The following is a 27,174-nucleotide window of genomic DNA, read 5'->3' as shown; positions in this document are numbered from 1 at the left end:
GCATGTGACCTTGGTATTAGCAGTGAAATGCCCTTAAGTGAGACTTAAGTGGGAAAATGAACTATAGGAGGAAGCAGGATAGGGCTGTCTCATTCACTTTGCTGATGTGAGTTCTACGGTGTGGTTCCAGTAATTCACCCTAGAGGCTAGTCTTGAGCTTGTTTCTCCAACCCACCCAACGATTCTCTGAGCTATCTAATAAATTTAAGATTTATTAGATAGACTCAGTTAGCTCTCAATAAGTTCATTTTCTATTAATACCTACATTAGGTGCAGTAGATTGTATTGCTTACAACTAATAGCCCAAGTTGATACAACTCCTAATATTCTTTATGTATATCTTGTGACTCTGGAGGAAATAATGTCTTTCTAATACAGTAAGATTCCATTAAGGTATTTTTCCCTGCTGCAAAATAAGTCTTTGATTTACTAGAGAAGTATTTCATGTCTATTATTTCTTTACTATTACCTTATTTACATTTTCTGGGACATAATTACTTTATTATAGGGGACCTGTAAGTTTTTATAAAACCAATGTGAAAATAATTATGCCTGAATTATATGCATGACTTAAATCTTACCTCAATATCCCTTCATTTCATGTCACCTTCCACCTCCCTTCCCTCAATCACACCAATACCCTTAAGAGATACAAATTAATCATTATTACTCAATTTTGTGCTATCTTCTCCAGGCATTAAACAATCATCAATCAAACTGACTAGAGTTTGCTTGGAAATGTTCCTCCCATTAATGTACTTGCATCTGTTTAATGGTGACTGGCAACAAGTTAATTGTCCATGCAGGATTCTTGTATGAAGCTTTTCTTCACAGTTTCAAAACTCTACATAATCTGCATTTTTACTACGCACAGTTTTTCTGTTTGGGTTTATGGTGTATGATTAATTGCATTCTAAATTCCAAGAGAAAAGGTTGATAGCTGCAGGTGTCTTATAAACAAACTTGGATTAGGCAAAAATGTTGCATTTTCTTTCAGATCCTTTAAGCCTGGTTAGAATTTACTGATTTATTTTATGTCTGCCATAATAATATTTTTAATCAGTGTCATATGCTTAAACTTCAGTTTTATGGAGAATGCCCTGGCTTTAATGATAAATAATATCCCTATACATGTACACACATATAGAAGGATACATACAAAAGACACATTCCTTACTAAATATTCTGTACCTGAAATAATTTTAATTTGTTATTCAATTTTTATGTAAATTATTTAATAAATGATAGATATTTTGCAGATTAACCTCAATATAAGGTGGAAAATAAGTTCCAATTATTATTACTTTTTGTTGTTCAGATGTAGAGCTCTTTCCTTTGTAGCACAAAGTTTACACTTCTGTTCATACCTAGATTTGCATCCTGGTGCTTCTGTCTACTACCTGAGTGACAGTGTTCGTGTTGGTTACCTTGTTGATACTCGTTTTCTCATCTCTAAAATGAGGCAGTAGATTCTATTAAATATGATCCAAAATTCACCTGTAGGTGAGTAGTACTCATATATTGTTAAAGACATCATTCTCATCCTGCTGTCATTTATCATCAGTTTTGCAACTGTAATGGTTACTGAGGGTCTATGCTAGTCTACTATTTTTCTCTTCTGTCCCATTTTATATTCTGAAAGCATTTTAGCTGGTAGATATTTGTTTTTTATTTTTCAAGTGCTTTTCTGGTAGAGTTATATGGAAGAAATCATCAAAAGGATCTTAGGGATAATGACAATTGTTTAATGAAATTACTGTATTTAAATAGTGATATTTCATTAACAAAGTGCTAGTAATCCATTTGCACCATTTTTACCCATCTCCATTCACTAGCCAATCTGCACAGATAAGAGTTGATCTCAGAAATGGAGACAGAAAAACTCATTCTATCTAAATGTTCCATTAGGTGAATATTTTCACTTCTAATAAATGTATTTTAGGTACTTTAACAAAACTGCCAAGTATTCTGTTAAAATTTCTGTTCCAAGTTGTTGCTAGGATATTTCATGCACAGGGCTAAGTACCCAATAGATTCTAAACTATAAAAAGAGTAATATGCATAAAACTCATACTTCCTGGTCCCTTAAATACCCAGAATCCTTCATTGGGTGCTATCAGTTAATTTACGTTGTTTGTCACCAACAAACACTAACTCTTAATGACTAAAATAGTAAAGGAAATTTTTTGGAAAAATAATAGCTCATGGAAGTAAAAGAGAAGCTTTAAGAGCTAAGTGTAAGAAATAACAAGAAACAGAGCAGCTCAGGATTCTGGGGGGTTTTAGGTGCAGGAACAGATACCTTTAAGAATTATAAAAGATGAATCAGCTCCAAAGATTCCAATTATGCAAACAGACAGGTGTTTGCTTAGCACCCATTCCAAACCCTTCTCCTTCCTGCCAGTAGTGGAAGTTAGGAAATGAAAGTATTCAGTTTCCCAGTCTCCCACTTAGGCGTGTCTAAGTGACGCAGTTCAAGCCCTGGCCAGTATTTCTAGTCCTCTGCTTCCTTCTGTCTGGACGGTGGGCGCGAGGCCTGAAAGCGCAGTAGCCAACCTATAACCGCAAGAACCACAGCATACTGAGGATGGTGATGCAGGGAAATAAAAAGAGGCTTGGCTTCCTGATCCTTTCAATGAGCTGGCATTCCTGCCATGGCCTGCCATCCCCAGACTTCTTATTTGGGACCTAAAATATACCTTATTCGATTATGCCACTGAATTGTGCTTTTGGTTCTGGTACCTGAACACATTTTAACTGAGAGTCATTTAAGATTTATTTTCTGATTGACTTAGCTCACTAGCATAGTCCTTGGCCATGGGAGTCCTGGGCACTGTTATTTAACATTCTCACTGTGGCTGAAATGGCAAGATGCTTAGCTTGCTCATTTCCTGGTCTTCCTGGGCATGGCTGGACCACAATTCCAATCTCCTTTGTCATTAGGGATAGTCACAGTCCTCAGAATGTGAGCAGACCTGATGGATGCCACTTTCCTGATGTGACCTGTAGAAACGTTTCCTGAATGCTCAAATTTACTCCTTTTCCAGCTGGATGAATCGAAGAGGATTCCCAGATAATATTGGCAATTATGTGTTGCTGATGGTGAAGTCACAAGATGGAAGTAATCTGGGTCTTTGAGTCCTCTGAACCACTTGAAAGACAGCAGCTAAATCAGAAATACTCACTGCACATTTATGTGAGCAAGAAATAATTATATTTTGAAGCCCTTGAAACTAAAGGCATTATAAGTTACAGCAACTAGCATTACTTTAACTAACTCATACCCACTAAGATGGTATGAAATGGGAGAAGGAGGCAGGAGCTGCCCTGGAAATATGAGAATGCCTTGTCAGGAAAAAGAGAACACGCGCTGGGCAGGCATGGTAGTCATCCACTACTACAGCCACCAGTTGGTCCACTGGACACTCAGTTATTGTCCATTCATGAACCATTGACGGGGACTGTGGTAGGCCGAATGATAGCCCCCAACATGTCCACGGCCTTCCCTGGTGGCTCATCAGTACAGAATCCGCCTGCCAATGCAGGAGACGCAGCTTCCATCCCATGGTCGGGAAGGTCCCCTGGAGGAGGAAACGGCTTCCCACTCTAATTTTCTTGCCTGGGAAATCCCATGAGCAGAGGGGCCTGGTGGGCTACATTTCAGGGCATCGGCTTAATGGCTAAACAAGGACCACCACCAAGATGTCCATAACCTAATCCCTGACGCATTTGAGTGTTGCCTTACGTGACAGAGGGGAATTAAGGTTACAAAAGTAATTAAGGCTCTAACCTAAAATCAGTACATTGTCCTGGATTATTCGGGTAAATTGTAATTGTGCTTGTCCTTAGAAACAGAAGAGGGAGACAGGAGAGGACGTGAGAGGGCCTGCCCTGCCTATTCTAGTTTTGAGAGTGGAAGGAAAGGACCACAGGCCAAGGAGTATGATGGCCTTTAGAAGCCGGAAAGATAAGGAAACAGATCCCATCAGAAACTTACAGACATGAATGGAGCCCTGCTGGCATCTTAATTTTAGCCTAATGAGACCTGTCAGACTTCTGACCCATAGAACTATAAGATAACAAATTTGGATTATTTTCAGCTACTATGTGATAATTTATTACCAAGGCAATAGGAAATAAACACAGAAGCCTTCTATGTGCTAGGCATTTCATTGTAGTTCCTGGGAATATAACAATGAATAAAGATATGCTCCCCTTCCTTCAAGGAGAGAGAATAAGAAAACAATAATTTCAAAGGATATTCAATTGACTTTTGAAAGTTTGCGGGGAGGAGATGGGAGAAGTGATGAAACCAAGGGCAGCGAAAATCTTTCCAAGAGGTGAGTAGCCCATGTAAGAGTCCAGAAGTGACAGAGAGTGCTACAAGTATTGAAAACTACAGGTTGTTCTCATTGGAAGGAAGGTAGAATTTGAGAGATGAGGATAAGATCAGAAAGGCCCTGGTAAATCTCACTGGGAGTTTAGACTTTTCTACAGATAGCAATGAAGACATCATGAAAGGGTAAGAAAGAGAAGGGACATGATCAGAGTCTATTCTAGAAGTAGTCTGTAGTTTCAGAGTAAAGCATATATTAAAAGGGGCTAGGAAGGCCAATCAGGAGATTAACAGAGATCGCTCCTGTGTTCACTGCTTCTCAAGGCGAAGGACATTTCTATGGACAGAATGTTTGTGTCCCCCACCCCCCAAATTCATATGTTGAAACCTAGTCCCCCATGTGATTCTGCTTGAACTTGGTGACTTCGGGAAGTGATAAGGTCATGAGAGTGGAGTCTTCTTCATGAATGGGATTAGTGCCCTTAAAAAAAAAAGCCCCAGAGAGATCCTTTGTCCTTCCTGCCTATGAGAACACGGTGAGAAGACTCTCTAAACCAGGAGGCTGACCCTTACCAGGTAAGAAACTGAATGTGCTGGTACCTTGTTGTTGGACTTCCCCACTTTCAGAACTGTGAGAAATCAATGTCCACTGGAGATAAGCCACCCATCTATGGCGCTTTGTTACAGCAGCCCTAAGGGACCAAGACAAACACCATCTTATTCCCCAGAACTTGTGGAACATACACCCAAGCTCTGTAACACAGCAGAATGACAGGTTGTGTCCTATACCGAGTGCAGCTAAGACCTGTCTGAAAACTGCCTCCTGGTCAGCAGGGCAGGGGTGGGCTCATGATACTCCAGAGGGAAAAGGTCATCCTTATGGTCACAAGTTGGTAATCCTCAAAGAGGTGATTTGAAAAGGGTATTGAGAGGTTACGTTATGAAAGGATTACAGTATGTACCCAGTAAATACTGAAGTGATGTTTTGTTGATTTAATTTTCTTTATTGAACTGCTGAAAAGCAGCACTATCTTATTACGGAAGGGCTAACTGTTCTCATTAATCTCTAGTGCCCAGAGCAATGTCTATGATTGGTGCTCAAGCAATATTTATTTTTGTATGTGTCAGGCACTGTTGTAAGGACAAAGTCTGCCCTATTCAGACAGCTCAGCTATCCTAATGTTAAGGGTGAGAAAACAGGCTAAGAAATCTTAAGAGTCACACTGAGCTCTAACTATAGAGGCTATTATTTCATTCTGTTAGATTGTATTTGTGGGACCTGTGAGTTATCCAATGATAATATCCAGCAGATAATTGAAAGTAAATGACTGAAGTTCAAGAGAAAAATCTAGCATGCAGATGAACATTTCACAATAATTTGCATTTAAGTTGCAATTGAAGATAAAGGATTGGAATGACATAACTAGGTAGTAACTTTCAAACTTTTTGATGACAGTTAAAAATTGAATTTTCCAGGCAAAAGTACATGGCTATGCAAGAGTGCATAGCCATTCCCTTCTCCAGGGGATCTTCCCAACCAAAGGATCATAACCCAGGTCTCCTGCATTGCAAGCCAGTTCTTTACTGTCTGAGCCACCAGGGAATCCCCAACTACACACACACACTCTCACAGATGCATGTTGGTCTCCTGTAATAACGCCTATCCTTATTCAGTGTGATATATTTCCTTATTTTTTATTTTCTTCAAAGCAATTTGACTTCATTTAAAATTGCTTCTTGCAATCCATTGAACTGATTACACAGTCTAATGGACTGTTAGACTGCTCTACAGTTTGAAAACAACTGCCTATAGTAATTTATAGCAAAGAAGTCACCAACTGATGACCAAATGATCACATCTGCCAAGAAAATATGTTCTGTTTGGCTGGCTGTTTCTGGTAGGCAGATGTGTTAGTCTTGAGCAGAATTTTATTTTATTGTATTAATTTTTAAAAATTATTTTTAAATTTTATATTGGAATATAGTTGATTAACAACGTATTAATTCCAGGTGTACAGCAAACTGATTAATTATACATATACATATCTAATCTTTTTTAAATATTGGAGGTTTCATATAAAAATCTGGCTTTTGGATTCATTTGAGAAATGAAAATATTTGCTAATAGCTGTTTTACTTATTGGCAGACGTTGACTGAAGCCAAGAAGTAGCTGCTTCCTGGTTCCTTGTAGCCTTAGTGATTCTACTGACTCATTACCGCCCTGATGCTGAATTTCAGCTGCCATTTAAGATTGTGCTTGTGATTTGTTTTTCTTATAAGAGAAAAGGTAGTTCTTTACTGTATCAAAAAGTAAAAGAGCATTCAGTTCAGTTCAGTTCAGTTCAGTCGCTCAGTCGTGTCCAACTCTTTGCGACTCCATGAATCGCAGCATGCCAGGCCTCCCTGTCCGTCACCAACTCCTGGAGTTCACTCAAACCCACATCCATTGAGTTGGTGATGCCATCCAGCCAACTCATCCTCTGTCGTTCCCTTCTCCTCCTGCCCCCAATCCCTCCCAGCATCAGAGTCTTTTCCAATGAGTCAACTCTTCACATGAGGTGGCCAAAGTACTGGAGTTTCAGCTTTAGCATCAGTCCTTCCAATGGACACCCAGGACTGATCTCCTTTAGAATGGACTGGTTGGATGTCCTTGCAGTCCAAGGGACTCTCAAGAGTCTTCTCCAACACCACAGTTCAAAAGCATCAATTCTTTGGCACTCAGCTTTCTTCACAGTCCAACTCTCACATCCATACATGACCACAGGAAAAACCATAGCCTTGACTAGACGGACCTTTGTTGGCAAAGTAGTGTCTCTGCTTTTCAATATGCTATCTAGGTTGCTCATAACTTTCCTTCCAAGGAGCAAGCGTCTTTTAATTTCATGGCTGCAGTCACAATCTGCAGTGATTTTGGAGCCCTAAAAAATAAAGTCTGACACTGTTTCCACTGTTTCCCCATCTATTTCCCATGAAGTGATGGGACTGGATGCCATGATCTTCGTTTTCTGAATGTTAAGCTTTAAGCCAACTTTTTCACTCTCCACTTTCACTTTCATCAAGAGGTTTTTTAGTTCCTCTTCGGTTTCTGCCATAAGGGTGGTGTCATCTGCATATCTGAGGTTATTGATATTTCTCCCGGCAATCTTGATTCCAGCTTGTGATTCTTCCAGCCCAGCGTTTCTCATGATGTACTTCTGCAAAGAAGTTAAATAAGCAGGGTGACAATATACAGCCTTGACGTACTCCTTGTCCTATTTGGAACCAGTCTGTTGTTCCATGTCCAGTTCTAACTGTTGCTTCCTGACCTGCATACAGGTTTCACAAGAGGCAGATGAGGTGGTCTGGTACTCCCATCTCTTTCAGAATTTTCCACAGTTTCTTGTGATCCACACAGTCAAAGGCTTTGGCATAGTCAATAAAGCAGAAATAGATGTTTTTCTGGAACTCTCTTGCTTTTTCCGTGATCCAGCGGATGTTGGCAATTTGATCTCTGGTTCCTCTGCCTTTTCTAAAACCAGCTTGAACATCAGGAAGTTCATGGTTCACGTACTGCTGAAGCCTGGCTTGGAGAATTTTGAGCATTACTTTACTAGCATGTGAGATGAGTGCAATTGTGCTGTAGTTTGAGCATTCTTTGGCATTGCCTTTCTTTGGGATTGGAATGAAAACTGACCTTTTCCAGTCCTGTGGCCACTGCTGAGTTTTCCAAATTTGCTGGCAAGTTGAGTACTTTCACAGCATCATCTTTCAGGATTTGAAATAGCTCAACTGGAATTCCATCACCTCCACTAGCTTTGTTCATAGTGATGCTTTCTAAGGCCCACTTGACTTCATATTCCCGAATGTCTGGCTCTAGGTGAGTGACCATACCATCGTGATTATCTTGGTTGTGAAGATCTTTTTTGTACAGTTGTTCTGTGTATTCTTGCCACCTCTTCTTAATATCTTCTGCTTCTCTTGGGTCCATCCCATTTCTGTCCTTTATCGAGCCCATCTTTGCATGAAATGTTCCCTTGGTATCTCTAATTTTCTTGAAGAGATCTCTAGTCTTCCCCATTTAGTTGTTTTCCTCTATTTCTTTGCATTGATCGCTGAGGAAGGCTTTCTTATCTCTTCTTGCTATTCTTTGGAACTCTGCATTCAGATGCTTATATCTTTCCTTTTCTCCTTTGCTTTTCACTTCTTTTCTTTTCACAGCTATTTGTAAGGCCTCCCCAGACAGCCATTTTGCTTTTTTGCATTTCTTTTCCATGGGGATGGTCTTGACCCCTGTCTCCTGTACAGTGTCATGAACCTCAGTCCATAGTTCATCAGGCACTCTATCTATCAGATCTAGTCCTTTAAATCTATTTCTCACTTCTACTGTATAATCATAAGGGATTTGATTTAGGTCATACCTGAATGGTCTAATGGTTTTCCCTAGTTTCTTCAATTTAAGTCTGAATTTGGCAATAAGGAGTTCATGATCTGAGCCACAGTCAGCTCCCAGTCTTGTTTTTGTTGACTATATAGAGCTTCTCCATCTTTGGCTGTATGTGAATCATGCAAGATGAGGGTATGTAGATGTACTCATAAGGTAATAAATCATTATAAAACATAAAAAAAAAAAAAAGAATATAATCAGTCTGATTTTGGTGTTGACCATCTGGTGTTGTCCATGTGTAGAGTCTTCTCTTGTGTTGTTGGAAGAGGGTGTTTGCTATGACCAGTGCATTCTCTTGGCAAAACTCTATTAGCCTTTGCCCTGCTTCATTCCGTATTCCAAGGCCAAATTTGCCTGTTACTCCAGGCGTTTCTTGACTTCCTACTTTTGCATTCCAGTCTCCTATAATGAAAAGGACATCTTTTTTGGGTGTTAGTTCTAAAAGGTCTTGTAGGTCTTCATAGACCTGTTCAACTTCAGCTTCTTCAGCGTTACTGGTTGGGGCATAGACTTAGATTACTGCGATATTAAATGGTTTGCCTTGGAAACGAACAGAGATCATTCTGCTGTTTTTGAGATTACATCCAAGTACTGCATTTTGGACTCTTTTGTTGACCATGATGGCCCCTCCATTTCTTCTAAGGGATTCCTGCCCACAGTAATAGATATAATGGTCATCTGAGTTAAATTCACCCATTCCAGTCCATTTTAGTTCACTGATTCCTAGAATGTCGATGTTCACTCTTGCTATCTCCTGTTTGACCACGTCTAATTTGCCTTGATTCATGGACCTAACATCCCAGGTTCCTATACAATATTGCTCTTTACAGCATCAGACCTTGCTTCTATCACCAGTCACATCCACAACTGGGTATTGTGTTTGCTTTGGCTCCATCCCTTCATTCTTTCTGGAGTTATTTCTCCACTGATCTCCAGTAGCATATTGGGCACCTACTGACCTGGGGAGTTCCCCTTTCAGTATCCTATCATTTTGCCTTGTCATACTGTTCATGGAGTTCTCAAGGCAAGAATACTGAAGTGGTTTGCCATTCCCTTCTCCAGTGGACCATATTCTGTCAGACCTCTCCACCATGACCCGCCCGTCTTGGGTGGCCCCACGGGCATGGCTTAGTTCATTGAGTTAGACAAGGCTGTGGTCCTAGTGTGATTTGATTGACTAGTTTTCTGTGATTATGGTTTCAGTGTGTCTGCCCTCTGATGCCCTCTTGTAACACCTACCATCTTACTTGGGTTTCTCTTAACTTGGACTTGGGGTATCTCTTCACGGCTGCTCCAGCAAAGTGGAGCCGCTGCTCCTTATCTTGGATGAGGGTTATCATGGCCTGTTCCATTTATTTATGTTCAGAGTCATGTACTCACTTGGCTTTGTGATCCTTAGTCCTATCGAGTGTCCAAGACATTGTACCAAGGATGGAAGCCTCGACAAGATCCACAAAAAAAGAAAGTGGACAAAGAGCCTTAGGCACTGAAAAGTAATAACCAGAGAATTTGGAGTAAATGCATAAGGATAGGATGTGAAGAATATTGGAGGTCAAGAGCATCCACTTTAGGCTGTAAGGTCTTTATGATGATAATACCGCACTAAGTGGCTTGTGGGATCTTAGTTCCCCAACCAGGCATTGAACCCAGGCTCTTGGTGGTGAAAGCATGGAGTTCTAACCTCTATACCGCCAGGGAATTCCCTGTACAGTCTTTTTTTAAGTCAAAGATATTTGTGGATTTAATTGGCAAAAGCTGCCCAAGAAGATTCTGCTCTCTTTATGTGATTCATCTCAGTATCTGATCCTCAGAGTCAGGAAGAAATGCAAAGGATTTCATAGACAGGACCTGTTACAACTTCCAGGATTTAGAGGATGAGGATACTGAATGCATTAGCCAGCAATTATTTTGATGGCGATGTTTTTTGAATTCAATAAAACTTGAGTTTTCCACACACGTCTTGCTATTTAGAATAAGATTCGTGAGAAAGAGGCAGTAACGGAAACCCCTCGTCTCAGTGTGGATTGGAAGTAAGCACACTAGCACAACTCTTACCATCCATTGGAGAGTCTCACATCATCTCCCACTCATTGGTTCAAGAGCTTGGGACAGTTATAAGGTCAGAAGCGTGGCAAGCGTTGAGTTCATCCTAGTGGCTGCTCACCATCATGGCACATCATTGAACATATAAGATGAGCTGAAGTCCTAGGAATGGGGCTTTGAGAAGGTTTTAGGTCACATGAGGAAGTCATTTACAATCACCATTAACTGTTGGTGGTAGTGGTTTAGTCGATAAACCACAGTTTGTGTCCAACTGTTGTGACCCCATGAACCGTAGCCCACCAGGCTCCCCTGTCCATGGGATTTCCCAGGTAAAAATATTGGAGTGGGTTGCCATTTCCTTCTCCAGGGGATCTTCCTGACCCAGGGATTGAATTCAGATCTCCTGCATTGAAGATGTATTCTTTACCGACTGAGCCACCAGGGAAGACTGAACTGAGGGTGTTCCCTATAGTTCTTGGAATAAAGATCGTTGAAAAAAATCAGAGGTTTTACATTTCAGCTATATCATAAAGCAATCAGAAATCCCTTGGAAATTAACAACTGGATTTTGTATTAGACAATGTGAAGAAGAGAAGCAAAATAAATTCTGCTGTCATTTTCACAAGAGGTACCACACGCTTAACCCCTAATCAAAAATAATTATAAAAATGATTCCTACCTTCCCATTATCTTTTGTTTAACAGTAAGGAAAAAGGAGAAAGGAAAAGATGGAGGCTTCCTGCCTAAATGTCATTCTTGGAAGCAAAGGAGTGTTTACTTTTCTTTTGTTCTTTTGAATCCCAGGGGAGCAACGCAGGCGGGGGCTTCTCTTTGCCTTTTCATCTGCCTGGAAACAGCACACAAAGGCAAGGCTTTTCCATGCAGGGCAGAGACATTTGTGTTTTCTTTTCTTCTATTCCCTGTTGGGCTGAGCCTTTTAAAAATCTGTCCACTCTGCTGCTTTTGTGTTATAAGCACTGTGACTTGCGTTTGTTCTTTACGTATCACATTTTCCGTGTTAGCAAGTTAAAATGAATGAATATGTTAAAGTGTTTACAAGGGGCAAATCTATATGTCTTTGATTATGAATAGAGGCAAAACTGCCAAGAACTATAAGGGTAAAATTGCCTAGAATGAATATACATAAAATACTCCAGGTGTTATATAGCCAGCCATAGCATGAACTAACCAAATTTTGAAGACCTAAGCTTTTACAATGAATGAAGTAATGCGAATGGTTATTAGATGTTATAAAGAAACTTTCATTCCCTGCAGAGATATTGTCAAGTATAAGACAAAATGGCCAATATAATTATAAGGCAAAAATGACTTATTATTTCTTATTAGTTTAAGGAAGGTCGGTTTCTTACCCTAAACTCTTTAATCAAATAAATCCCTTCTTTGGGGAGGGAGACCATGAGTTTAGCTGGCTTATCTGAAACCTCTTCATACGAAGCATGAGGTCAAGAGAGAAGGAAGGGGCCCTCGTCAGGATCTCTAAGATCTGGTAGAGATCTAGTTGAGATGTTTGTGCTCAGCCAGGTGGCAGGAGAAAAAAGAATGAGAGAATAAGGGGCTAGGCATGTTTACAGGACATTGTTGTTGTTATTAACTCGTGTCTGACTCTTTCGCCTCCGTGGACTGCAACCAGCCAGGCTGCTCCATCCATGGGGTTTCCCAGGTAAGAATACTGGAGTGGGTTGCCGTTTCCTCCTCCAGGGGATCTTCCTGACCCAGCGATGGCACCCGTGGATGGCAGGTGGATTCTTTACCACTGAACCGCCTTGGAAGCAGTTATAGGACATAGCAAGAGACAAATAAATGGTAGTTCCTGTGATTAGGATAGAAATGGTCTCCAATGAAAATAGAGTCCTGCTACTTATATCAGAGAAGGCAATGACACCCCACTCCAGTACTCTTGCCTGGAAAATCCTATGGATGGAGGAGCCTGGTAGGCTGCAGTCCTTGGGGTCGCTAGGAGTCAGACATGACTGAGCGACTTCACTTTCACTTTTCACTCTCATGCATTGGAGAAGGAAATGGCAACCCACTCCAGTGTTCTTGCCTGGAGAATCCCAGGGACGGGGGAGCCTGGTGGGCTGCTGTCTCTGGGGTCGCACAGAGTCGGACGCAACTGAAGCGACTTAGCAGCAGCAGCAGCTACTTATATAATAATAATATTGATACTTTACATGTATTGTGCATATCTTTTATTCTTTGAGGTATACTCATATATTGTCCTATGTGATCCTCAGAAAAACTTGGTGAGGCAGTAATAGAAGGTTATTATAATTTTATTGATATTTTCATTTTGTAAGTAAAGAAACCAAGGCTCGGACACCTGTCTGTAGTCAACTCAGGGTGTGCAGCCTCTAGAGTAGAGTCCGAAACTGCTAATGCTTCTATTGTAACAATGCATGGTTATACACTCTGGGGCTTGGAGTAGAGGTATGTCTTTTCACCAGCTTTTCAGAGCTACCTTATGAGACCATTAAGATTGTGTAGAGCTCTTTGTATTTTACAAGGTTATTATAAACAATCTTGAAAAGTGTGGTCAACTTTCTGTGGCATTCATTCACTCAGTCACTATTACAAAAGGAAACAGAAGTTATTTGATATATAATTATTGAATAAATTGAAAGATCTGCCATGGCATAGTGAGATCAATGAATTTCCAGGCTGCATCTAATCAAACTAGAAAAAGCAATGATTTGCTTTTCACATTTTATGATTTGATGATGACAAGGTCCACCCTATACTACAAAAGCCACAAAGACCAGATATTGTTTTTTTCATAATTTAACCTTTAGTTCATTCAGTTCAGCCGCTCAGTTGTGTCCAGCTCTTTGTGACCCCGTGTACTGCAGCATGCCAGGCTTCCCTGTCCATCACCAACGCCCAGAGCTTGCTCAAACTCATGTCCATCGAGTTGGTGATGCCATCCAACCATCTCATCCTCTGTCTTCCCCTTCTCCTCCTGCCCTCAATCTTTCCCAGCATCAGGCTCTTTTTCAACGAGTCAGTTCTTCATATCAGGTGGCCAAAGTATTGGAGCTTCAGCTTCAGTATCAGTCCTTCCAATGAATATTCAGGACTGATTTCCTTTAGGATGGACTGGTTGGATCTCCTTGCAGTCCAAGGGAATCTCAAGCATCTTCTCCAATACCACAGTTCAAAAGCATCAATTCTTTCACTCTCAGACTTCTTTATAGTCTAACTCTTACATCCATACATGACTACTGGAAAATTCATAGCTTTGACTAGACAGACCTTTGTCAGCAAAGTAATATCTCTGGTTTTTAACATGCTATTTAGGTTTGTCATAGCTTTTCTTCCAAGGAGCAAGTGTCTTTTACTTTCATGGCTGCAATCACCATCTGCAGTGATTTTGGAGCCCAAGAAAATAAAGTCTCTCACTGTTTCCATTGTTTCCCCTTCTATTTGCCATGAAGTGATGGTACCGGATGCCATAATCTTCGTTTTCTGGATGTTGAGTTTTAAGCCAGCTTTTCACTCTCCTCTTTTACTTTCATCAAGAGGCTCTTTAGTTCCTCTTTGCTTTCTGCTGTAAGGGTGGTGTCATCTGCATATCTGAGGTTATTGATATTTCTCCTGGCAATCTTGATTCAGCTTGTGCTTCAATCCAGCCCGGCATTTCACATGATATACTCTGCATAGAAGTTAAATAAACAGGGTGACAATATACAGCCTTAACGTACTCCTTTCCCAATTTGGAGCCAGTTCATCATTCCATGTCCAGTTCTAACTGTTGGTTCTTGACCTGTATACAGATTTCTCAGGAGGCAGTTAAAGTGGTCTAGTATTCCCATCTGTTTAAGAATTTTCCACAATTTGTTGTGATCCATGAAGTCAAAGGCTTTAGCATGGTAAATGAAGCAGTAGTCAATGTTTTTCTGGAATTCTCTTGCTCTTTCTATGATTCACCGGATGTTGGCAATTTGATCTCTGGTTCCTCTGCCTTTTCTAAATCCAGCTTGAACATCTGGAAGTTCTCCATGCACATACTACTGAAGCTTAGCTTAGAAAAGAAGTGCTTAGTCATTGGTTGCCTGTTTTCAACTTTAGTAGATAATGGTGAATTGTCTTTCAAAATGCTTGTACCGATTTACACTCTCACCAGGAGTGGATGAGTGTTTCCATTGTTCCATGTCCTTGTGAACACCTGGTCTTATCATTCTTTTTAATGTTACCATTTTGATGGGTTTATAGTGGTACTACAATATGATACTAATTGCATTTTCCTAATTACTGATGAGGTCATTATGTTTTTGTAAGGTCATTGGGATATTTTGATTTCCCCGGTGGCTCAGACGGTAAAGCGTCTGTCTACAATGCGGGAGACCTGGGTTCAGTCCCTGGGTTGAGAAGATCCCTTGGAGAAGGAAATGGCAATCCACTCCAGTACTATTGCCTGAAAAATCCCATGGACAGAGGAGCCTGGTAGGCTACAGTTCATGGGGTCGCAAAGAGTCGGACACGACTGAGCGACTTCACTTTCACTTTGGATATTTTAGTTTGTGATTACCTGTTTAAATCTCTTTGTTCATTTTTCTTGTTGCCTTTTCTTTTTCTATTTGATTTAGAGTTCTTGATTATTCTGGCTACAACCCTTTAGTAGTTATAAGCTTTACAAATCTCCTCTCTAACTTTCATGTTCTGAAATCTTTTTTACAAAAGCAGTTATTAATTTTAATATATTACAATTTCTAAAAATTATTTCTACATGGTTAGTATTGTTCCCTGATTAAGAAACTAAGAGGTACAGGCTTCCAGTTAAAAAATAAATGAGTCACAAAGATGAAATGTGCGGTATAGGGATATAATCAATAATAATGTAGTATATTTGTATGATGACAGAACTAGAGTTATCATAATGATCATTTTGTACTATAGAAACACTGTATCACTCTGTTGTACACTAGAAATTAATATAGTGTTGAAGGACAATTATACATCAAAAAGAAACTCATAGAAAAATAAGAGGTGAGATTTGTGGTTACCAGAGGAAAATGGTTGGGGAGAAGGAACTGGATGAAGGTGGTCAAAATGTACAAACTCTAGTTATAAGATAAATAAGCACTAGGGATATAATGTACAACTTTATAAATATATTTAACACTGCTGTATGTTACATATGAAAATTGCTGAGAGTAATCCCTGAGAGTTCCCATCATAAGGAAAACATTCTTCTTCTTTTTTGTATCTGTGTGAAATGATGGATGCTCACTGTGTGGTAATCATTTCATGATGTGTGTAAGTCAGATCATTATGCTGCATGCCTTAAGCTTACAGTGCTGTATGTCAGTTGTATCTCAATGAAACTGGAAGAAGAAGTAGTTAATTTTTGAAAAGAAATAAATAGCCTGTATCCTGAAAACATTCTCCTATATTAGATACTTTATTATTCTGTCCTGTTTCGAGCTACGGTCTTCTTGGAATTGATTTTTGTGTATGGTGGGAGACAGAGTTAAGATTCTATTTTGTTCCAAATGGATGTCCAAATTAGACAGAATCTTTTTTTCAAAATATTGACCTTTCTTTACTGTTCTTCATGCCTGCTTTGTTGAGTATTAGGTACATAAATGCAAGGATATTTTTTCTTTTCCATTATGTTTAGTTATATTTGTCCATGCTTTTTTTTTTCTTTATTACTGTAGCTTTATAGTAAGTCTTATACCCAGTAGACCAAATCATCTGATCTTGTTTCCCTTCCTCAAGATTGCATTGATGTTTTTTGGCCTATGGTAATTTTCATTAAAATTTTAAAATCAGCTTGTTACGTTTCACAAAAGGTCCTGTTCGTGTCTTGACTGGAGAAAGTAGATGTTTCTGTAATATTGAAACTTGTGATCATGCACAGTGTGTATGTTTCCATTTATATCTTTTTTTAAATTTTTATTTTTAATTTACCTCAATATTTTGTAATTTTCTGTAAAAAATGTTTCACACATCTTATTCCAAGGGAATTGTTATTTTTCCTTTCTCTTAATGTTATAATTTTAAAATCTTACTTTTTAAGAAACTTTTATTGCTCGTTCATAGAAATGCAATTACTTTTTGAATAGTGACATTAAATTCAGCAAACCTGATAAATTTACTTATTAATTCTAAAGCATTTATAAATATTTCAGATTTTTTATTTACAAATTTTTTATTTACAAACTTGCAAATGTTCAAACTATCACTAATTACCGAAGAATTGATGCTTTTGAACTGTGATATTGGAGAAGACTCTTGAGAGTCCTTTGGACAGCAAGGAGATCGAACCAGTCCATCCTAAAGGAAATCAGTCCGGAATATTCATTGGAAGGACTGATGCTGAAGCTGAAGCTCCAATACTTTGGCCACCTGATGCGAAGAACTGACTCACTGGAAAAGACCCTGATGTTGGGAAAGATTGAAGGCGGGAGGAGAAGGGGACGACAGAGGATGAGCTGGTTGGATGGCATCACTGAATCAATGGACACAAGTTTCAGTAAACTCGGAGAGCTGGTGATGGACAGGGAAGCCTGGCGTGCTGCAGTCCATGGGGTTGCAGAGTCGGACACAACTGAGCGACTGAACTGAACTGATGAGGAGGGAACAAAACAGTTCTCTGTCCTCATGGGACAATCAAGGGGAGTGGACATAATTTAAACTAAAGGTTACACTTGAGTGTAAAATAGGATTTCTTTTCTGTCATGTGTAAAACACTTAGAAGGGGCACCCAAGGACAAGGAGGAAATGCAAAAGGTGTAGCAAAAAAATACCGGTTTTATTGGTTGAAACAGCCATCTCCCCAAAGGCATGAAATGCAATCAGGTGATTTATCTAGAGCCCTTCGTTCAATTTGTTTATATTTTTGAAGCAGGGTTCGCTGGTACACGGAGGAAGAAGCAGTGCTGGTACTCGCTCAGCTGCTCCGTCCCCGTGTCCCAGTGGGGGTTGGACACAACTGAGTGGCTGAATTGAACTTGCAAATAGTAAAATGTTATTTTATTTTATTTTTTGGCTGTGCTGGGTCTTCATTTCTTGTATGGAGCACGAGTTCTAGGTACATGGACTCAGTAGTTGCGGCACACAGGCCCAGCTACCCCAAGGCCTGTGCAGCCTTCCTGGACCAGGGCGTGAAACTGTCCTCTGCAGTGACAGGCGGACTCTCAGTCACTGGACCACGAGGGAAGTCTGTAAATTTTATTTTTAATCCAATGATAATGCCTTTTTTTTCTTTTCATCTGAATTTTTTTTATCTTTTTAGGCTCAACAAAGCCTTTGACTGTGTGGATCACAATAAACTGTGGAAAATTCTGAAAGAGATGGGAATACCAGACCACTTGACCTGCCTCTTGAGAAACCTATATGCAGGTCAGGAAGCAACAGTTAGAACTGGACATGAACAACAGACTGGTTCCAAATAGGAAAAGGAGTCTGTCAAGGCTGTATATTGTCACCCTGCTTATTTAACTTATATGCAGAGTACATCATGAGAAACGCTGGGTTGGAGGAAGCACAAGCTGGAATCAAGATTGCCGGGAGAAATATCAATAACCTCAGATATGCAGATGACACCACCTTTATGGCAGAAAGTGAAGAGAAACTAAAAAGCCTCTTGATGAAAGTGAAAGAGGAGAGTGAAAAAATTGGCTTAAAACTCAACATTCAGAAAACAAAGATCATGGCATCTGGTGCCGTCACTTCATGGGAAATAGATGGGGAAACAGTGGAAACAGTGTCAGACTTTATTTTTTTGGGCTCCAAAATCACTGCAGATGGTGATTGCAGCCATAAAATCAAAAGATGCTTACTCCTTGGAAGGAAAGTTAGGACCAACCTAGATAGCATATTCAAAAGCAGAGACATTACTTTGCCAACAAAGGTCCATCTAGTCAAGGCTATGGTTTTTCCAGTGGTCATGCATGGATGTGAGAGTTGGACTGTGAAGAAGGCTGAGCACCGAAGAATTGATGCTTTTGAACTGTGGTGTTGGAGAAGACTCTTGAGAGTCCCTTGGACTGCAAGGAGATCTAACCAGTCCATCCTAAAGGAGATCAGTCCTGGGTGTTCTTTGGAAGGACTGATGCTAAAGCTGAAACTCCAGTACTTTGGCCACCTCATGCGAAGAGTTGACTCATTGGAAAAGACTCTAATGCTGGGAGGGATTGGGGGCAGGAGGAGAAGGGGACGAGAGAGGATGAGATGGCTGGATGGCATCACTGACTCGATGGACGTGAGTCTGAGTGAACGCTGGGAGTTGGTGATGGACAGGGAGGGCTGGCGTGCTGCGATTCATGGGTCGCAAAGAGTTGGACACGATTGAGCAACTGAACTGAACTAAACTGAAGACTTTCAGAAGTGTGGAATAAAATTAATGACAATTGGAAAACCTTGTATCATACTCTATCTCAAAAGGAAATTTCTAAAGTAATCACCATTAGGTAGATTTTGCTGTAAATTGTGTGCTCATGTGTCTGTGTAATTTATTTCAGTTTAAGAAATAAACTATAGTCCTAGTTTTCTAAGAGTTTTATAATATATGGGTTTTTGAATTTTAAAGTGTTTTTCTGCAGCTATTGAGTTGAATTGCTTTATTTTTCTTATTCTGTTCATTGGGCATTATATTGATTGACTTTAAAAAATTTTTTCCAACATTTTAAACATACAGAAAAGGTGGAAAGTGTTGCCATGAATGACCAGTAACATTTCACTAACTTGCTTTATTAGATTCATCCATTATCTGTCCATCAGCCCATCTTATTTATTTATGAATTTCAAAGTAACTTTCAGATTCATAGACTTGTTTCTAAAGATTTTAGTTTACATATCAACAATTAGAGTTTAATGCTTTTTGGTTTTTCACAGTTTTCTTTGGTTCGACATATAATAAAATGCACAAATATTAACTATAAACTTTAATGAGGTTTGAAAAATGTATTCATCTGAGTAACCCAAAGTCTTATCAAGGTATAAAATGTTAACATAACCTCAAAAAGTTGCTTTATGTCCCTGAAACAGCAATCTCTGACTTTATACTTCCAGAGGGATCTCTGTTCTGATTTTTTTTCTACAGTAGATTAATTTTAAATCTTCTAGAATTTCATATAAATGAAAGTCATACAGTACTCTCTTGCCTAAGGCTTTTTCTTCCAACATAAATTAAAATTTATACACACTATTGCTTGTATCAGTAGTTTTTATTGCTTTTTTTTATTGCTGAATAATACCCCATGAATATATTATGTTTATCCTTTCTCCTTTTGATGGTCACCTGAGCCGTTCCCAGTTTTGAGATGTTATAAATGCTCTTATAAATATTCTTTCGTGTCTTTATGTAGATGGTAGTCTTCATTTCTTTGGGGTAAATACTTAGGAATGGTATTGCTAGGTTGTAGCATAGGTATGTGTATTTTATAAGAACTGTTGGATGATTTTCAGTGGTTATACCATTTACATCCCCACAAACCTTATAGTTGTTTCACAGCTTCGTTGACATTTGCTGTTCTCAGTTTTTTTAAAATGTTGCCATTCTGATGGCCACATAATGAAACCTAATTGTGGGTTTAATTTGCATTCTCTATTGCATAATTAAGTTAAAAGCTTTTTCATATATTTATTGACCACTTGTATTATCTTGTTTTATGAACTGTCTGTCCAAATTCTTTGTCTAGGAGGAGCTAAGATGGCGGAGGAGTAGGACAGGGAGAACACTTCCTCTCCCACAAATTCATCAAAAGAACATTTAAACGCTGAGTAAATTCCAAATCCCTTGTCTGTTTTTCTAATGGGGTTGTATGTCTTCTTGTTACTGAGACCACCTTTTGTGTATTCCAGATACTAGTTTAGCATATGCTATTCCCCAGTTCATAGGTCACCTCTTCATTTCTTAGTAATCTCTGCTGATAAGCAGAAGTGTTGGGTGTAATATAATTTACCAGTTTTATTTAGTTAATATTGTATTCTGTGGCTTACTTGTATTCTCCCATTTTCTTTTCTTCTAAAAGCCTTATGATTTTAGGTTTTACCTTTAGGTTTATGATATGCCTCAAATTAATATTTGTGTGTGGCATGGAATAGGGAACAGTGTTCAGTATTTTGTATATGGACTTTCGGTTCTAGCACTATTTGGTGAAAAGTGTTTCATCACCCAGTGAGTGTCTTTAACGTTTACTGCAGTTATTGATATAGTTGGATTTAGGTCTACCATTTTATTCTCTGTTTTCTGTATGTTTGGCTCTGTTCTTTTCCTGCTTTTCTTGAGCTTACTTGAATAACTTTTAGATTTCTGCTGGAATTTACATATTGACTTCTGGGGTATACTTCTTTGCATTTATTTTTATGGGTTGCTGTAGGAATTAAAACATATATCCTTGGGACTTCCCTGGTGATCCCGTGGTTAAGAATCTGCCTTGCAGTTCTGCAGGGGTGCAGGTTCGATCTCTGGTCAGGGAACTAGAAGCCCACATGCCGTGGGGCAACAAAGACCCTGTATGCTACAACTCGGACCCACGCAGCCTGTGTATATACGCACACACACTCACACATCCTTAACTGTTCACAGCACACATATCAAGTAAATATTATACCGCTTCACATCACGTAGCAGTTTTGTAATAGGGTGTATTTCCATTTATCTCCACTTCACTCAATCCTTCATGCTGTAGTTTTCATTTGTACTACATTTATTGTTTTATCTTAACCTCATAAGACAATGCTTAGATATGTATATTAAAGAAGTTAAAAGAAAAAATGTTTTATATTTACTATATATTTACCTAATGGCTGACCAGTTACTACATTTTTTTCAAGCCTTCCTTTGTAAATGTATTTTATAACATTACTTTTCTCTTTATTCTATTGTTCTATTTGTCCCTACAGTATCTAATGAATAACTGATGGCTCGTAACTAATCTTAACCTTTCCTCCAGGCTATGTTCTCAAATCTTTTCTTCCAAATAGTGTAACGAGAAATGGGGTGGCAATGAAGAGTCCTTTGCTTTTCTTTGAGGTAGAGAATGATCGTCAACATGTAAAACCTAACTCAGTGAACTGCCTTCAAGTAGAGCCTCTCTTAGACAATTTTATATTCTATGCATTGCCTTGCACAAAGCCTTGCACAAAGAAAACTCTCAATGAATATTTATTAGACTGTTGGATGAACAAAGAAACTCCTTTTTTTCCTTACCTACAATGAAGGAGAACCCGTGTTATGGAAACAAAGTCATCACTGTGAAAACGTATAAGGACAACTGACAAGAAATGCAGTTATATTATTGCTTCTCAGTGAAAATAAACAAGTGACAGACAATCAAGTCTATTTCACTTTGTACATGAGATTAAAAAACTGACTGCAGTCATTCAGGAGAATCCTACTGGAAAGGGGATGAAAAGTTATAAATCTTCCAGAAATCTGCCTATTGTATGTCATATCTCATGTCATACCCTGTCATGTCGCATTAATCCATCACAAGGCAGTTTAATTTCAGAATGAAGAAAGCCAGAAGTTGATTTTTTAAGGACATTAAATTATCACCTAGCCTTACTATCACAAACACAGGGTCAGCTTATGAATAAAATAGTACCTGTTTTATTTTCTATAAGATGCAGACTGAGATGCCTGTCTTTTTTTTCCCTTTCCTTTTTAGTTTTTGTTTTCTCTTTTTGGAAGCAGGTACATTTTATGCTTGTTCAGCTCAATAAAATGCTGAACTTGTAAACTGAGAGGTGACTCCTTGAAATGATAAATAGGAGGGAGGCAGGACTCAGATGAACCCAGCAGCTGGATTTCTCAACTGTGACCTGCTAAGAAAGATGAGCTATGGGAAACTAAAGAGAAAAGGAGGACAGTTTAATTAAAACTGGCTCAGGATGGAAAGCTTAATGAATTACAGTACAGGGGCAGAGCAGATCTTGAGATCCCCAAATCCTAAGGGGGGACCATCAATAATAAAGATGCAATTATCTGAACAGATTGCTCACCAAGATTCAACTTGTTTTTGATAGTGCCACGTGTGATTTCCCAGGGCAAAATGATTTGGCAGAGAAATAACCTGGGCAGAGTGTGCTGAAAATAGCTGCTTTATAATTACATTGCTGCTTTCTGTAAATCTGATAATGAGGTAATATCTGATCTGCAAAAATTAATCATGCATTCAGAGAGTTCTATATTACATGTCACATGAATGAGATTTCCAACTCAATAGATACAACCTAGTCACAAAAACCTCTGGGAAACTGAGTTCAAAAAACCAGTTACGGATCAAAGAAACCAGATTTGCCTTCAAGTCTGCAATGTCATCTCATTAGGTCAGAGATCTGCTGAAAGCACAGTCTCCTGCTGCCCCTGAAGCGTCCTGTACGGATCTGAGGGGTGCTTGGGGGCTGAGTGATCTTTTGGGAAGTCTTGTAGGAGTCCTGTGTGTTAGTGTTGTTGTGATTTAAATGCTCCTGGGTTAGTTTACTACTGCTTCTATATCAAATTGCCATAAACTAAGTATTATCACTACAAAAGTTTATTATTTTACAATTTTGGAGGTCAGATGTTTAAAATGGGTCCACAGAGTGGCATTACTTCTGGGAGTGTTAGGGGAGAATCCGTTTTCTTGCCTTTTCCAGTCTTTAGGGGTCATCTGCAAACCTTGACTTGTGATCCCTTCCTCTGTCTACAAAGCCAGTGGCGTAGTATCTTCTTTCGTAACCTCTGCTTACGTCCTCACATCTCTGACACTCCTGTCTCCCTTTTATAAAAACCCTTGTAACTACAAAAAACCATAGTAACTACTACTAGCCCCACCTAGATAATCGAGGCTCACCTTCATAGCTCAAGATCCTTAACTTAATCATAACACAAGCTCTCTTTTATTAGGAAAGATATCATGTTCACAGATATCCAATTCACAGGTTCTGGAGATAGGATGTGAACAGCTTTGAGGGATCAATATTGATGCTTCTATGCCTCCTGAAAGGGCAACATGATTTGCAGAAAAAATTGGTGACCTTTGGCTACCAAGGTCAGACCTGTACTATTTTCTACTTCTTGATGTAATAGCTACATCCATTAGGTTGTGTCAGCTCTGAGTCAAAGAAAAATTCTGCAGAGAGCTTCTATAAGGCAGGGGGTTTATCTGTTTCAGGAAGTTTATCTTCCTGGCAACAGGAAGTTCAGACATGGGCACTTCATGGTTTCTTGTCTTCTTCCTGTTTTCTTGCTCTGTCATCCTTAGGGGTGACATGAGCCTCAGGTGTCCTCCCCGCATTCCAGGCTGGGAGGAAAGCAGAAGGGGCAGCACTAACGGACTTCCACTTGTGTCCTGATCATGGGAACTGACTAGCAAGGCCCCCCTTCCCGGGAGGCTGGGAAGATGAATTTTCACCATTTGATCTCTGCATTGGAGGAAAGCAAGCATGAAGGGAGTTGAGTCAGCAACCTGAGTATTGTCTCTATTAACCAAGGGGAATTCCAAGCCTCTATGTTCCTCCGCCCCCACACCTAACCAATCAGTGACTGGATAAAACCAGCTGTCTTGTGTTATTTGAAGTATGTTCTCCTGCTCACCCAGTTTTCCACCAGAGTCCCCAGTAGGCAACTAAAAATAAACAGTGTTTACACATGCACCCACACCAAATATTTTTCAATAAAGTTACTTAAACAGACCCAAACAATAGTTATGATTGTAGTTTTCTATGCAAATCAGTCAATTAAAAAAAAATGTAAGTGATGGAATCAATATGTTATCTCAACGCTTAAGAAGAGCCTCTTGTATTTAAAAAAAAAAAAAGAGAGAGAGAGAGAGAGAAGAAGAAGAAGAGCCTCTGTAGCTTCTGCCACTTTTCACCTCTCCTTTCATCACAATGGTTGGAAATTCTGGGCAGCCTTTTTGTCTGACATGTCCATGGCTCCTGTCCACAGTTGATGGGCTGGGTCAAAAAAATCCCCTTCTCCTCTCTGGAGACACCACTTTTTAGCCAGAGTTGATTCATTTAAGAATGGATAGCTGATGAAAACTAGTCATTTTTTTGTCCCCGAATTTTAAAATTTGAAACGAGAGAGAGAGGATCAGTCTCCCCATGGATGACTGAATTATGACCTATAAATCAGCTTTTGGTCCCCATGTTCTATCTGTTGACAAAGGAGCAGACACAGCTAGTCCTTGGAGGAAAACTGAAGCAGAAGAGCAGACGGAGCACAAAGCTGATTCTAGATCACTCTCGGAGCCCAGCTACGTTCTGGTGCTTTGTCTGGTTACTGGCCTTTGTTATTATGACAATATTGAGGTTAGCTCAAAGAAGTGTTCTACTGTTTACAACCAGATGTAACTCCATAAAATGTAGTTATTAGTGGTTGGTGAAAAATTATGTCCGTAAAAGGACTACTTATGTTACGACAAAAGAAATTACTTCAATTACTTGAAAGGCAGAATTATAACCACTGGACTGTAATTAATCAAATTGTGGCTTTATTTCTTCACTAAACTCCTAATACATCATCCAGTATAGCAAAATATGATAAAGTATTTGAAATGGCATTAGTGAAATTCAAAACATATGGATAAAATCTGAACAAGTACTGTATACCAAAAAGGAAACTTGAAGTATTTTGCAGAAATGAAACAAGTGTTAATTTCATACTTTATTTCCCACTTCTGGGATAGACTTGAGGGGATTTCAGTGTAATACAAAAAAGATTTATTATTCTGAAAAGGTTCGGCTTGGGATTTGCTAAATTTGGAAATTAAGAAAGTGCCATATTTCTATTTCTCACAGGAATCCAGCTCTTAATATTTTACATGAAAATAACTTTATCAATCTTACTTTTAATACTAACTTTAAGATGCTAAAATCTGTCAGTTAAGAAACCGATTACATTTCATTGAAAATATAGCTGTAATATAAGACACTGAAATCTTGGTCTGCAATGGTGAGAGTGTACACTATATTACATATTATGTGCTAATTCATAAAGTTTCTTCATAAAACTGCAAGCAGAGCTGTCTCAAACATCTTGTTAATGAGCCTTATTCTGCATCCTCTGGGAATACAGATGGGGTTTGCTTCCAGTCCTTCTGGAGGCGAATAAGGAAATGGGACTGACTAGATTATAAATCCAGATGAACTCTCACATGAAGAGAGTGTCATCTGTGCCATCTGTTCAGGCTAAGCTGGAGATGAAATATCAGGTGTCATGGGCGCAGTCTCTACAGCACTTCCTTCCAGTGTGGCCGCAACGTGTCCCAGGCTGCTTCAGTTCCTCTTCTGCTGTGCTCACCGTCCTGTAACCTGGCTCAGGCTTCTCCATCTCTGCAGCTGATCAGCCCTTTCCCTGAGATGTGCCTCTCTGACACAGAGCTTTCTGAGCACACTTTCAGAATTTTGTCTTCTCAGCTGCCGGTTTGCCCTCCCCTATCTGCTAACTGTAAATATTTTGAAGACATGTATCTTCAGCCACTTCTTCCTTGGTTCCTATATACTACTTCATGTCCGCTGACATCTTTGTGCAATTTCCCAAATCCCCTCTTGAATTTTGTTCCGATTCCTCTACATGCCAACTGGACAGTTGCAACTGGATTGGTCTTTCAAATTTAATAAATTGCAAACCTCACACATCTTTGAACCCTCAAATATTTATCCTGATTTTGCAAGTGCTATTAATGGCACTGCTGTATTCAGTCTTCTGGGTTTTAAAAATGGAAGTGGCTTTTTATTTTGCCTTCTCTTTCCCTTCCCATTTTAAAAAACTGACAAGGTTTGCCTAGCCTTTCTTGGCAATTCAGTCCTCATTTGTTCCATCTTTTAATCCAGTTTTTACCACCATAATTTTGGCCGTCATTAGCTTATGTTTAGACTAAGCAAGTTGTTGGGGGATGTTCACTGCTGTTGTGGAGGCTAAGGCTGACAGTTCACCTTGATTACCATGGCTCTCATTTCCATGATTCAGTCAGTGAAGATGCACCAAAGCTTTCTATTTCCAGGGAATAAATCTTAGGAGACTTTGATCTTGACAAAATCCCATGTTTGCTGCTGCTGCAGCCAAGTCACTTCAGTCGTGTCCAACTTTGTGTGACCCCATAGACGGCAGCCCACCAGGCTCCCCATCCCTGGGATTCTGCAGGCAAGAACACGAGTGGGTTGCCATTTCCTTCTCCAATGCATGAAAGTGAAAAGTGAAAGTGAAGCCGCTCAGTCGTGTCCGACTCTTAGCGACGCCATGGTCTGTAGCCCACCAGCCTTCTCCGTCCATGGGATTTTCCAGGCAAGAGTACTGGAGTGGGGTGCCATCGTCTTCTCCCAATCCCATGTTTACTTTGTCCTAACATCTCAGAAGCCAGACTGACTGTTAAAACAACAGGAAGGATTTCTTGGTGTTGCTGGTGTTCTTCA

General features: G+C 39.5%; 1 long non-coding RNA gene across 3 annotated transcripts in view; it reads left to right on the top strand.

Moving 5' to 3' along the window:
• The window catches only part of LOC109558878 (uncharacterized), a 57,839-nt gene extending 31,463 nt beyond the window's left edge, over nucleotides 1-26,376 (top strand). Inside the window, exons 4-5 of one of the 3 annotated variants that reach the window (XR_011566507.1) lie at nucleotides 1,372-3,196; nucleotides 18,062-26,376. This is a non-coding gene — a long non-coding RNA (uncharacterized lncRNA). Of the gene's footprint in view, nucleotides 1-1,371; nucleotides 17,808-18,061 lie in introns of those variants that run through there. The other 2 variants (XR_002180669.2, XR_011566506.1) reach the window with 2 other exon arrangements.
• The last annotated feature ends 798 nt before the right edge of the window (nucleotides 26,377-27,174 follow it).

The sequence above is a fragment of the Bos indicus genome, chromosome 5 (assembly GCF_029378745.1).
Source record: "Bos indicus isolate NIAB-ARS_2022 breed Sahiwal x Tharparkar chromosome 5, NIAB-ARS_B.indTharparkar_mat_pri_1.0, whole genome shotgun sequence".
NCBI classification, from domain to species: domain Eukaryota; kingdom Metazoa; phylum Chordata; class Mammalia; order Artiodactyla; family Bovidae; genus Bos; species Bos indicus.
The sequence above is the reverse complement of the archived record's forward strand: the minus strand, read 5'-3'. Positions and strand labels throughout refer to the sequence as shown.